General features: G+C 45.5%; 1 pseudogene; it reads left to right on the plus strand.

Moving 5' to 3' along the window:
* Positions 1–13,429, plus strand: part of LOC135386245 (nuclear factor related to kappa-B-binding protein-like) — a 32,498-nt pseudogene extending 19,069 nt beyond the window's left edge.
* The last annotated feature ends 29 nt before the right edge of the window (positions 13,430–13,458 follow it).

Raw genomic sequence — 13,458 nt, forward strand, 5'->3', positions numbered from 1 at the left:
TCATGCAGACCTGAGAGGTTAGAAAATTGGGGTTGTCTCAAAATACATAGTGACAAAATTGAGTTTTTAATCACTGAACTGACTTAATCAACTAACGTCCTGGTTTCAGTGCGTGATGCCGCAGCTCGCTTGCCAAACGGTGAAGGAACACGAGCCGACATCTGTGAGCTTTTGAAGGATTCTCAGTATTTGGCCCTGGCAAGTGATCAGCAGGTAATCTGTCGGCTGATCTCAGCAAATAAACACTTGGAGAATATATCATCTCTGAAAGTTTGTAATGCTGTACTTGTAGCGCAAATGAATGAAACTACGTAGTAAGCCGTACAATGTACCTCCCATGTGCCCTTTAACCTTACACACATACAACTCACTGGTACATTGCATAATTATAGATTCACACAGTCGTGAGTGGTGCGTTGGACCGACTGCACTACGAGAAAGATCCCTGCGTCAAGTATGATGTCAATCGCAAGTTATGGATATACCTGCATCGAAGTCGCACGGAGGAGGAATTTGGTAAGAATCGCCTGCACTTGCCATCGTAGTGTGTGTGTGTGTGTACTTATCATCATCACCATCCTTTTCTACTACTTCCTTTTCATGTACTTCCTTTTTTTAAAACCGAAATTCTTGCACTTCTGTGCATGTGTTTTTGTCTTTTTTCCCAATTCTGTTTTTAGTAGCATAGAATTTGTGGCATAGCCCATTGAGTTGCCAAGTAAAATATAGTGAAACATTGCTCATTTTAACACTTTCCACATTCATGTCCCGTATTCCCCTACATAATCCGGCGAGTCGGATAAAATCGCGGGAGACCAGCATGCCGCAAAACCCCGTATTTTTCGACGTGCCGTAAAATCCGAGGTGAATTTCCTGCGGCGATAACTGATAAAGTAGCAAGTACCACAGAATGTTCCTTCCAGAGAGGATTATCCCGGGAATGTCTGTGTATGACACTTTGCCCACACGTTGTAGTACGTCACTGGTTAAAGGTACTATAAAGCAGTCGAGGTCGGACCGATGCAATCAGCATGGCGTGAGAGTGCTAGATTCAAAGGTTCAGCACAACAAGTAATATGCGCACGAGTTTACTCTAAGTATTTTTAATTGGTAAATAAAAACGCAGTCAAGAATGTCGGGGCGACGCCTGGTGGGAAGAAGTCCTCAATTTGTCAAGCAACCCTGTAAACAAGGAGACCAATAAACAGATGGCTTTCCTGTTGGGATTTGCAAATACTAGCTTTTGAGAAAATGTAATTTGTGTGAAAGAACATAAACACAAGCCCAATCTTGCATTCAGTAGCTAAACGTCTATACCTGGGCCTTGTTTCAGCATCGTACGTCGCTCTGTTCGGCCCATAGTCGTGTACTTGAGACATTTTCGCCGCCGTACTTGGCGGAGCTGGCGTTTCGTCGGTCTGCTTCGCCACAGTGTTGCCAGTAGATTTAAATTTGCATTTTTTCGGGAGCTATAACGTCTATGTGAGAAATTTTTGCGGCATTTTACTCCTGAGGACGTACACAATTCAGGGCACACGAAACATGAGGTTCCACCTCGACTGCTTTATAGTACCTTTAAGGTCGATAGCCGCAGTTGCATTTCCGTCTTTCAAGTTCAGTGCTAGCACAAGAAGCAACGGAGATGGATGGCAGAAACAGCTTTCGTGACAATCGACCTGAGACACCAGCATCAGAAACATCGGCTATAGATGTTGAGTGGGCATGTGGAAGACAGTGGGGACGATCTCGCACCCAAAGTTACTCTGTAGCATTCAAGCTCCACATTCTGAAAAGATGAAGTAACGTCAGTGCTGCTGCAAGGGCGTTTGCCATCATTGTGTGCAAGACTGGGTCAGATGTGAAGACCATTCAAAGGCTCGTGACACAGCCAATGACGTTCCTATCTGAAAGAGAAGGAACCTGCCATCCATCAAAGAAATGCCAAAGAAGGAACCCAAGTTTCCAGAGATGGAGGAGGAATTGTCAGCGTGGATATCGCGCCAACGAAAAAAACTGACCTTGAGTTTTGCGGCATGCCGCTGGAGACCAGCTTTTGGAAACATCGAAGCTGGATGTTTGCGGCATGCCGGCTGAAGCGGAGGAATACGGTATTGAAATGTAACCCCACAAATTTAAGCACCCGAACCTCACGACCCACTTAGGTAATTCGCAAGATTTTCCGCACAACTGGCTGGAAGTCACGCGCTTACCGGCAGCAGCCAATCAGCAAGCACACCCTCCTCGCCTGTCCCTGTTTCCTGCTGTTAACTGCAGCAGCCCCCCCCACGTGCTAGCGCCTCTACCTATGCTTTGTGTCATTGTAATGCCATGACCACAGCTGTGACATAATGGCACGTCACAGTACAGGACTTCGTGATAAAAGAAATACTAATATATAACACCGACATTGCCAAGGCAGTAAAAGCACCTGTACGCTGGTAGTAGCCAAGGACACGCTGAAGACTGGGAAGTGCTGGGTTCCAATCCTACTACCGGTAGGCGGTGCTGTCTGAGGTTTTCCCTGGGATTTCCTGCAGACTTTCCAGATGAGTGTTGGATGTTCCCCCTGAAGTCTGCCCAGGATAGCATCCCCCTCCCCTTTCTGCTGTCTTCCCTCCATCTGTTCACATCTGCACGCCACCCAAAGTCGTCGTTGCTTCGCGGCACTAACGCAGGATAGAAATTGCTCCGCGAAGTCACTGAGGTCCTTCCGCAACCAGTTCCTTCGCGAGCTGCTGCTCGTCTCAGTGGGGCCTGTCATTGGCTGGGAGATCGAAATCTCCCCTACCTCCAGCGCCACCTAATATATGTACACACAGGGTGTTTCATCTAACGAGCCATAAAAATTTGTTTAAAAAACTATTTGTCTGAATGTAATGGGATCGACGCTATTTATCTCGGGGGAGATTTTTTTTATTACTTCCGGGCACTTATATCAGATTTAATTCACGAGAAATTGAATCTTTCCAGTTGAACTCCAAAATTTGCCGAGTCAACCTGACTTTCTTCTTTTTTTTTTTTTTTTTACAGAAACAGAAAGTGCATGCAGGATTTACCCCATTCCAGCACAAAATGTATTCGCTACTACAGAGGTAATAGCGGGGAAGAAAAATTGTGAAAGGCTTCCTTTCGAAGAAGAGTTTTCCTTTGAAGAGTTGGAGAAGTTGGCGGTCCAGCTCAGGTCTGCCTCAAAATAATGCAAAATGGAGGCGGAAGGAACACCCGCCCCTTCTTGTTTCCTTCAGATAACTTTGCGTTACAATCGTGTTGCCATTATTAGAAGAAGGTTGGAAAAGGGAAAGTGAAAGGGCAGGTACATGGCCTCCTCGCATTGCCTCCTCTCCCTCTTTCAGTTAAGAGTCAGAATTCGTCTGCTGCTGCAATTCACCGTCCCGCGAATTCAAGAGATTGCAACTAACCTTTAACCTGCAGACCTAAATATTTAGACAAAAAGCACGAGACGCTTTCCAGAAAATAAGTTTTGAGAAAGATTGAGACCTCTTTGCGCTTTGTATTTCCATGTTTTCACATTTAATACGCGGGGACGTTTGATTACAACTTGCAGACGACAGTGGGTCTTCTCCATGGCCACGGCCGCTGGAAGCACGGTCGCGATTGGCTATGGCTGTTGAAAACACAATCCCGATTGGCTGACTCTTAATTGTTGCGTCGCGTCGACGAGTAAGCAGGCTTTCTGTATCTAGGTGGTGTTGGCATGGCCACCAATTTGCGGACCGCGAAAGAACGGTTTTCACAATTTTTTTTCGGCCATTACCTTCGTGGTAGTGAATGCATTTTGCACTGGAATGGGGCTGATCCTGTATGCGCTTCCTGTTCCTGTAAAAAAAAAGTGAGATTTTGCGAATTTCGGAGTTCAATTGCGAAAATTCTATTTGTCACAAATTAAATTTGATAAAAGTGCTCAGAAGTAATGGCACATTCTCCCGTGAGATAAATAACGCTGATCCGATAACGTTCAGACAGGTAGGTCTCTGAACAGAATTTTATGACAAGTGCAATGAAACACCCTGTATAGCCATCATTCATGGAATGATGGAACAGGTTCAACAACATGCCTTAACTTGACTTTTACTTTTTAACTTTAACTTTTAACTTTAACGTTAACTTTTCAACTTTTTTGGAAGTGAACTGCACGTACAACTACGATGTACCTGATATACGAGCTTCGACGAATGGTCAGTCGTTCTCTGACACCACTTGCTGCACATAGCCGGTGTGGATAAGTGATATTCTACACCATTCTCCTTGCTCAATACAACTATGATTCTAGTCAATTGTCTTCATTTACTTAATTTGGTAACCTGCTCAGTTTGAATTTTTACTGTCCATGTGGCCTCAACTTAATGAGGTTTTACTGTGCGTCCCTATCACAAAAGTCAGATGTTTTCCAGTCTCGTGAAAGAAAAAAGAAATCGTCACTTTTTTTGCACTCTTTGATCCTTGCAAGAAGGTGAAGAACATGTTGGTTTGTACTGAACATGGCAAAGAACGCACAGAAACAGGGACAGTCTGTCTCTTTCTGTCCCTCTTTTTGTACAGTCCTTGCCATGTTCTTTGATCCTTCTGTTTTGTTTTGTTTTGTTTTTTAATTGGGAGTAAAAATATGGTTCGATCTCAAAGGTTATAAAACAGAGTAATATCTTGCGATATAATGTGAAAGAACAGAATGTTGGGCAAAAAATAAAAACAGGGAAAAGCAGTTCATGTATGCCTGTATCAGTGGCCGAATTTTATGCTTTAGTGCATATGGCTCTCTGGGTCCTTCCAAGATTAGTGGCAAGGGTGCAGATCAATAAATGAAAGCCGGTTTACTATGTTTAAGCTTACGATTCCGCGCGACTAGAGGTATCTTGCTATTTGCATCTTGAAACTCGCGTTTTTGCTTTCTCAGAGAAAATCCACCAAGCACAGGCAGCTGCAGCAAAGGCTAAAAAGGCCATCCAGAAGAACAAGACTCCTAGGGTTGTGAATGAACAAAGCAAAAAGGTGGGTCCATGGCGGACTTTGTTCATGTGAAATGTGAAGTCTCTAAAATGAAGTGCGAGCATGCGAATGTTTATTGATTGTGGCACTACGGTAAAATGTACCTATAAAAACTGTAAGGGTTGCGCAGGACCATCTGAAGTCAAGTACGGGGCCCATTGCTGGGAACCGAGGTGGGACTTGACATAAATATGATGGAAGGCACTGAATCATGGCCAGAGTGTCGTTTATGCATTATGGACGACCAAATCATCAGCAACAGTACAACGAAAATGCTTAAGTAGCAGTACCGGATTTAGGGGAGGGCAGACGGGACACTTGCCCCTGGGCCCCCACCACAAAGGGGTCCCCACCAGTAAAGGTTTTGTCCATGGAAAATCTGTTTTGCATCCCTGAAACAGAAACTAGGTAAAAATCTGTCCTCCATCCGCGCATATTGACCCCGATTAACACATTGGACAGATATAGAATACACGAGGGAGCCCCTAGCACTGTAAATCCGGCACTGTTAAGCAGTATGCCAAAATGTTTACTACACCTTTGTGCTTCTACCTGATGGCCTATTTTATACATATTCATACGAGTACAAAACAGCTGACAAACGAAACGGCTGTGCTGGGAACGCTCATGAGTTACTAGTTGGTGCATTGCTGTTAGAAGGTCCTAGTGCAGGTAACACTGGATAGTGAACAGAGAAGAAATAGAGAGGACAGGTGCTACTAGTAGAGCTAAACATTGATGACAGAATATTCCACTGGCAAGAGTGGGCACTCATGTGCACCGCCAGGGTATTTGGTTACCAATGCCAGTATCAGCAAGAAAGCGAACTAAGACAAGAGAACAAGATGCTTGTCAAGACATGGCATGTCCCATGCCTCTCCTACCGTTCAGTGTTCCTTGTGCTGGGTCCTGCTGAACTAAATCATGACCACCTGGTGTGTGCTCACCAAAAATGACAGAGAATGACAAACCTTATATATTGCACGATAATACATTGCAATAGGCGATTTCAGGAAATTTCAGTGCTCCTTGCGCACAGCTTGCATTCTGGGCACTTACTGTCAAGGGGGGGTGAAGGGAGGGTGGTCCTTCACCACGTTTCGTTCTTGCTGACCTTGGCACGTCCTGGACTATGGGCCAAGAAAGAAGAAATCGAAAAAGTTTGCAGGCATTCGCCTTCTTTCCGATAATACAAGTTCCAACAGTTCAGCAATCTGAGATTTCCTGAGGTCGTCTATTGCACATACTTTGAATTACTGAATCATGGCCGAGCTGTGAAATGGGACTGGAGAGCTTCTTTTTTTTTTTTTTTTTTCTTACGAACACTCTTTACTTGGTCCTCAGCATAAATCAAAAGAAGCACCAAAGACTCCACCAGCAGCGTCTACGTCCGCGCCGGCTCTACCGTCACCGTCGATCACCTCAGCCACCCTCACACTTACCACAAACACCATCCAAGCCAACCCAACCGCAGCGATGCCGACAGTCGTCGCGTCCCCGACGATTGCCGTCGCCAGCATTGCCGAGCACTCGCCGGCTCCGGCCCCAGCTCCGGAGGCAGTCCGGTCGGGAAACGGGGGCAGCCCCGTGAAACGGTTGCCCCCGCCTCAGCAGATACTGAGAGCGAAGGAGGACACTGTATCGCCCAAGCCAAATCCCCCGTTGCCTCCTCCTCCTCCTCTCCCCACGGTAGCGATGCCCCCCGCAGCTCAGCAGGCTCCGCTCGTTGAGGGCGAGCATCCCGTGAGGCAGCCGCAGGTGCAGCAGCAGCAGCAGAGCCATCCGCTGTCGGCGGCCAAGACAACAGGGTTCCAAACCATCGTGATAAAGCAGGAGGCCAAGAGCAAGCCGGTCATGGCACGGCTTGTTTCTGGATCTCAGGTGAACATTTTGTTTGGTCCCTGCGTATATAACTAGGGAGCGAATTTTTCGGGTTAAATGCCTTTCTGAGATTCGGGGGGGGGGGGGGGGTAAAAAAATATGGCGCTATTTTTAAATCTGCAATTCGGGGAGATATCGGGCAATAATTGTGCCTTCGGATGTTATCGGGTGTTTTTGTTTCTCCTCTCGTCTATTAAGTCCTTTCCTAATCTCTCTTTTATTGCTTTTTTTTGTGGGATCATGACCCTCCAGCGGTAATCCCCGAAGGCATAGACACAGCGTTGAGACACGTGGGTGTATTGCTGGGAACATAAGTGACCCATTCTTACATGTGTTACACGTGACGACCGTCGTTTGTCTTCAGTGAAAACGTCGCTCGAGTATTTTATAGTGACTGGAATTCGGGGAGAAATCGGGTTTAATCTGAACTGGTCGAAGGTCAGTTCAGGGGGGAATAACGGGGCGAAATCGGGTTTAGCCTGAAAAGGTCGCTCCCTATGCATAACTGTTTGTATAACCTCGTATGTATAACCCCGATTTGTGAACAGCAGATGTTTCTCGGGAAAATGTTCAGAAAATGAGGGAATTCGTAAATCGAGGGCTTGAATGACTAGAAGGATACGGTTGGTTTTCTCAGCAAACTGTTCATAAAGCGAGGCAGTTCACAGATTGGACGTTCACGAAGTGAGGGTTCACTCTAGGTTCTTGTGTTTCAGGATAAAACCTGTTTGTTTGTTTTTATTTGCTTATTTTATGTATTTATTTATAAACCCAAAGAACCATAGTGGTCGTTACATAGGTGTGTACATGGGTGTATTTTTACACTTTCACTTGCGTCGTCACTTAAAACCCCCCGCGAACTTCCCACAGTGCAACAAACAACAAAAAAACACAAAATTGCTGCAGTGCGAAATTCAGCCACGGGAACTAGAGGACACTAAGCACTGTGCATTCAGTAGAGTTGCTCATGTTTATCTGAAGTGTGAAAAGTGCTTTCGCCAGAAAATGTGCTTTTCTAGTTTCCACCCGGCATTGCCCGATTTTACGCTGTTTTACGGGTCTCGAAATAAAACATGATTTTTTGCCCCCTGATTTACACAAGACGTAAAACCTGAAAACACAAGGGCCTGCTTGTGACTAGCTTTCTTCCTTTTTTGGGGGGGATTCTAGAAGTTAAACTAATAAATTTTGTAGCTAAGTGGACATTCGATGTGGTTGTGTATACATAAGTATACATTTGTTGTGTGCTGCTGCAACAACAGCAGCATGAACTTGTGCCTTCTGCTACATCACAGAATAACAGGAGGAAGGATGGTGTTTGAAGAAATGCGCCTGCAGAGGGGATTCTAACCCACACCCTCTCATAGCTGGTCAGAGGGGCTACCAATTACAACAAGCCACACCATGCTAGAAGACACGGGGACATGCAGTCACCCTCAACACATTCTCCCTTACATTGTTGCCAGTCATACCCACATTCACAGATGAACACACTTGTGGCGGGTGGCATCATTCTCACATAGCATCTACCTTTTCTTCAACTGCCATAATTCAGTTTGAACCATGCAACCGAGCATTGTGAGTCTTGTGTTGTGTTTGTCCTACGTTGAATCGCCTCGACCCAACAGGAGGAAATTAAACGATATTCTGCTGCAGCAGCTGGGGCATTCGCTCAAACTGGCACGGACTACTCACAGACGAGGGAGTGCAAGCTTTCCTAGAATGCGTTTGTCTATCTATCCGAATCCAGATATTCAAGGGCTATATTTTTTTCTGAATGCTACAGAGATTTTGGAATTGGAGATTGGTTTTTTGGATTTGTTAGCACAGTTAAACACATTACAAGGTTGCCATGGTAGCAAAGTGTGATAGCAAAATGTGCATTGGCTATCTATCCGAATCCAGATATTCGGGGGCTAAATTTTTTCTGAATGCTACAGAGATTTTGGAATTGGAGATTAGATTTTTGGATTTTTTAGCACAGTTAAACACGTTACAAGGTTGCCATAGTAGCAAAGTGTGATGGTTTGTCAGCCTCAGGTGGTCTGTAACCTTGTTGGGACGCCGCGGCCGACCCTTCGGATCGGAGCCACGACAGCGGGTGGATTCCTGCCAACTCCTCGGCTAATAGCAGTTGGAGGGGCCGCCGCCGCGGCTGCTGTAGCTGTCACGTCTGGAGGTGCCAAGGTACAAGCGGGAGCTCCCAGTACCTCTCTGGCTCCAGGGGTGATCCTTACTAGCCCATCACAGCAACCCACTGTTGTACTGGGTACGTAATCTCTCCTATGTTTCATGGCTATCAGCTGTGCTAGCATCCATCATGTTTAGGGCCCGAGCTTTTCGGGTCATGTTTTCCAGCAAAAAATAAAAAAGGGGGGGGGGGTAAATATCGGGTTATATTTTGCTTCAATAATTCGGGGATAGTCAGGTTGAACTGAACCTGATTCAACCTAGTTCTAGTTGAATCGGATAGGATCAGGAATAAGTACTTGGTTGACTCTGCGTAATACACGCGACACATCAGTAGACACTCAGTATCAGTATTTAGAGAGTGCATCTATGAGGCACCAGGCTCTCTGTTTTGACAGTTTGTACGAGTATATTTATGCTTTTATAACACAGTTACCAAAGTTCTGTGTTAGTTGTGATCAGGGGTGGATCTAGAAGGGGGGTCAGGATGTCCTGTCCCCCCATTCCTCAATTTCTGTCTTCACATAGTCCTTGATTGACCTAGATTGTGCACCTACCAAGCTGGCCAAGGCTGGACCCCATTCTCAGAACAATCCTGAATCTGCCCCTGGTTGTGATGACATCGGATCCCCCTGGTCCAGCAGCTTTTGGGGAAATACCGGGCTAAACCCTGTTTTTTGTTTTGTTTTTTTTTTAAATTTGAATTGGGAGGTACATATCGGGAATAATGGGGTATAACCCTAAAACGTTAGGCCCTAATCACGTTGGACTGGCGTCTCAGCTGCCCGCCATTACCTTGGGATCACTAACAATGCTGGGCACTACATTCACATCTTGTTCATTTGTCCACATGTGCAGGCAGATACGGTGATGGTGGTAATTTTTTTCCGTTTTTTTTTTAGCCCAAGGGACTATGTGGACAGACTCAAACTGTTTTTTACTGATCAAAAAGGGCACAGGGCAGTGTAAAGGGGAGCAAAGCACACTAAATATTCAAGTAAAAAAGTGAAGGTGGTCTTCACAGGCATCTGCTCAGTGTTGCAAATTTTGAGTGACAAAGCCTGTCTCGACAAAGTTGTTTGCCAGTATGCACCGGATTAATATCTCTGACAGACCCCGGATTCTATAGCTACCCCATTTACGTCGTTCGCTCCACGATGCATGGACGTCGTAGAAAGTGTCACATTTCCGCAGACAACTCGACCATGTGATTTTTCAATCACATGGTCAAGTGTAGCGCAAAGGCCAAAGCTCCACTAAATCGGAGGCAGGAACTTACGTGGTTTATGCCAGTTCGCAAAGTGCTGCTCAAGTGAAGACAGCTGAATGCACAGCAAAGCAAGCATCGTGTTTGTGTATCTTTGCATTTTATGTTGTCATTAAGGCCCCGGGTGTTCGGCGACTCCGTGAAATTTCACAGAATCCGGAATCCATCACGGAATCTTTTGGTTGGCACAGAATCTTGCGGAATCCCTTAGTTTGCTCGAAATTTCGTGGCACTTCACTCAAAATTTCACGGAAATCTGATTGGGTCGAAGGACGCGATTGGCGTGATGTGGACGGTTACTACAGTATGTGGATGGCGTGCAGTGTCTCAGGAGAAGTATTGCAGTCTGATGCAAATAAGTGTCGGATAAAAGCGTGTACTGCACACACTCCGAACTGCTCCAAGGTACAGGAACCCTTCGACTGAACGCATCCTTTCACGAACGTGACGATGAAACCCACATTATCCAATAAAATAGTACCCACTTCAAGCAGCCGTTGCCTTCTAGCTGCAGAAAATCGCGGAATTTACGAGTTCAATTTACCGCAGCAGAAAATTAGGGGCCTTAGATCATTGACTAATGTGCGCCAGCTCACTTGTGCCTTGCTTCCTTCAAACATGGTATGGCAAAATGTGGGAAAATGTTTGTTGAGCAGTTTTAGATTGTATTCCTCGACAAAGGATTTGTTTCTTTGTAGCTGTAAGCCTGATTCCATTCACTGTCAATGCTCTCGTAGCAAATCAGGGGGCCCTGAAGTCGAGTCCCGCGTACGTAATGGCAGCAGCTGCCGGAGGAGCTACTCCGACGGTTGTCATGGCGACGCAACCGCTGAAGGGCATTAAAGTGATTCCAGTGCCGCCCCACCGTCCTGGAAGTCGTCCCCCTCCTCGCTCGCCTCATCGGACCTACTTTGCGACCCCCTTTCACGACACCACAGGGTACGAGGGTCCCTGTCCAGCCAGGAGTTACCCAGGGCTCCGCCATTGCAGCTCAGCCCGTTATTGTTCAGGTAAGGGAGATCTGCTGCACAAACTACTCAGCCGAGGCTAAAATTCTGTTAGGTAGTCGGTGCGAACCTGTGAATCATAAAGCGGGGCACAATGACAAGGGCATAAAGAAGACAGACAGCATTTTTCCACTTGCGTTGTCTGTCTTCTTTGTGTTCTTGTCATCACACGCTGTTATTATGATTCATATTTTATGTTGCTATAACCCTGCATGACATGTAGTTTCTGTGGAAAAATGTTTCAGAAAGCATTGAAAGTAGTTTTTCACGGCTGGTGTAAACTCTCTTAACGGGCTCTCTCTGGTGTAAACTCTCTCAACAGTAAATAAGGGTGATGTATAAGTACTGGATGGATGTAATAATAGACAACTGTATTTCGACCTGTGATTGGCTAGATACCTCAGATAGTGGGTGGAGCCTCAGGTATAGGCAGGTCCCATTAATGGCCAGACTCCCTTTGGCATACACGGCACAGCATGCAACTGTGTCCTGCTGCCACCTTGCTGCCTCTTAGCGCAACCAACTCTCCCCCAACGGGGAAACCTTTTACACCAAGGCTCTGCATTGAAAAGGTTTCTGTGGTGGTGTTGCAGTGTAACTTCGCCTGCTAACTGTACTAAATATGGTTGAACCTGATTATATTGAACATGGATGTCTTGAATTATTTTCTATATCAAACAGTCCCTTGAAAATCCCATGTAAAAGTACTATATAGCGAAAAAGGGAACATTGTGGCCAACATTCCCAGCACCGAGGAAGTAGACTGCAGTGATGACGAAGTTTCCCGCAAAGAGCAGTCCCAACCCGGCCGAGCTCATGTTAGCACCCATTGTTGTTGGGCTGCAATTGGAGGCATAGGCCTTGAACACCTGTCTGCCTCGACAACACTGGGAGGAGCTCCATATAGTTTGTGGTGCGTAACAAAAAAGCAAGCTGATCTCACCAATTTATTTCTCTACTAAATAGAGAGCGTAGATCGTCGTGATCAGTTTGCAGACTTTGCGGGTCTTGCAGACGTCTGTCATTAACGGGTCGTGTTTGTCACAGCCTTGGGGAATTTATTTACCTACGTCAAATAGCATGGTTAATTAGTAATGACATTAATGCTTACATTCGTACTTATTGATTTATGAATGTACAGAACTATTTTGTTGTCCCCTTTCTATTAGACGGTTCTGACTGTATAAGTGCTAAATAGATTGGCTGGAAAAGGAAGCTAATGCCCTTTCCATGGGGAAAAAAATAATGGCAAAGTTTGACCTATTTTCACTGGAACCTTTTCAAGCAGAATGTTCCTGTTAACCCCTTGAAGAATGATGATGGATAAATAAAACACCCTGAGACATGGAATGAAGACGACAACGACACAACACAAGTTCTCAATCATTGCAGAATGTTTTAATTATGTACTCCAAGACGTTTCAAGCCCAAGAACTCATGCCCTTCTTCATGCTCATTTTTTTCTTTGTTCCATGTCTCATGGTATTCCTCCATCGTCATGCTTCACCAGCTACCCTGCAGCTTGTCCCTTCCCCTTGAAGAAATTTTCTTAACAACCCTGCCTGCTGACTACAAGTTGATTAGAGTCTACAGGTTTTCCCGGCGATTTTAATCCAAGCGCCAACTAAATTAATCCGTGCCCCATAAAATTTGCACGGCACATGGATTAATTTAGCTGGCACTTGGATTAAAATCGTCGGGAAAACCTGTAGTGCTGAAATGTGTTCCATATTCACATTCCTTCATTAGCATATCCTGTCAGCGTTGACCATGGAATATGTGACTGAGCTGCTGGGTCAGTTCGTCATTGTATTGATGGACGCGCATCTTCCTATCTAAGATGAAAATAAAGTAAAAATACATTATACATAACAATAGCCTCCAACTGACATTACCGAAATGTTTCAGGTGCAAACTGGGGATGCTGCTGCTGCTGCTGCAAGTGCTATCTTGGGGACTGCGAGCACGCTGCAGCATGATTCCTAGCTGAGGCACCAGTGTGTTTGTCTCAGAACTTCATCATCCGTCTCGTGTCTCTTAATAAATGTCTCCATGTGTTCATCTCATTAACGAAAAACAAGAGCACATGTTTTCAATCTCTCTTTGCAT

Source organism: Ornithodoros turicata, chromosome 2, assembly GCF_037126465.1.
Source record: "Ornithodoros turicata isolate Travis chromosome 2, ASM3712646v1, whole genome shotgun sequence".
Lineage (NCBI taxonomy): Eukaryota > Metazoa > Arthropoda > Arachnida > Ixodida > Argasidae > Ornithodoros > Ornithodoros turicata.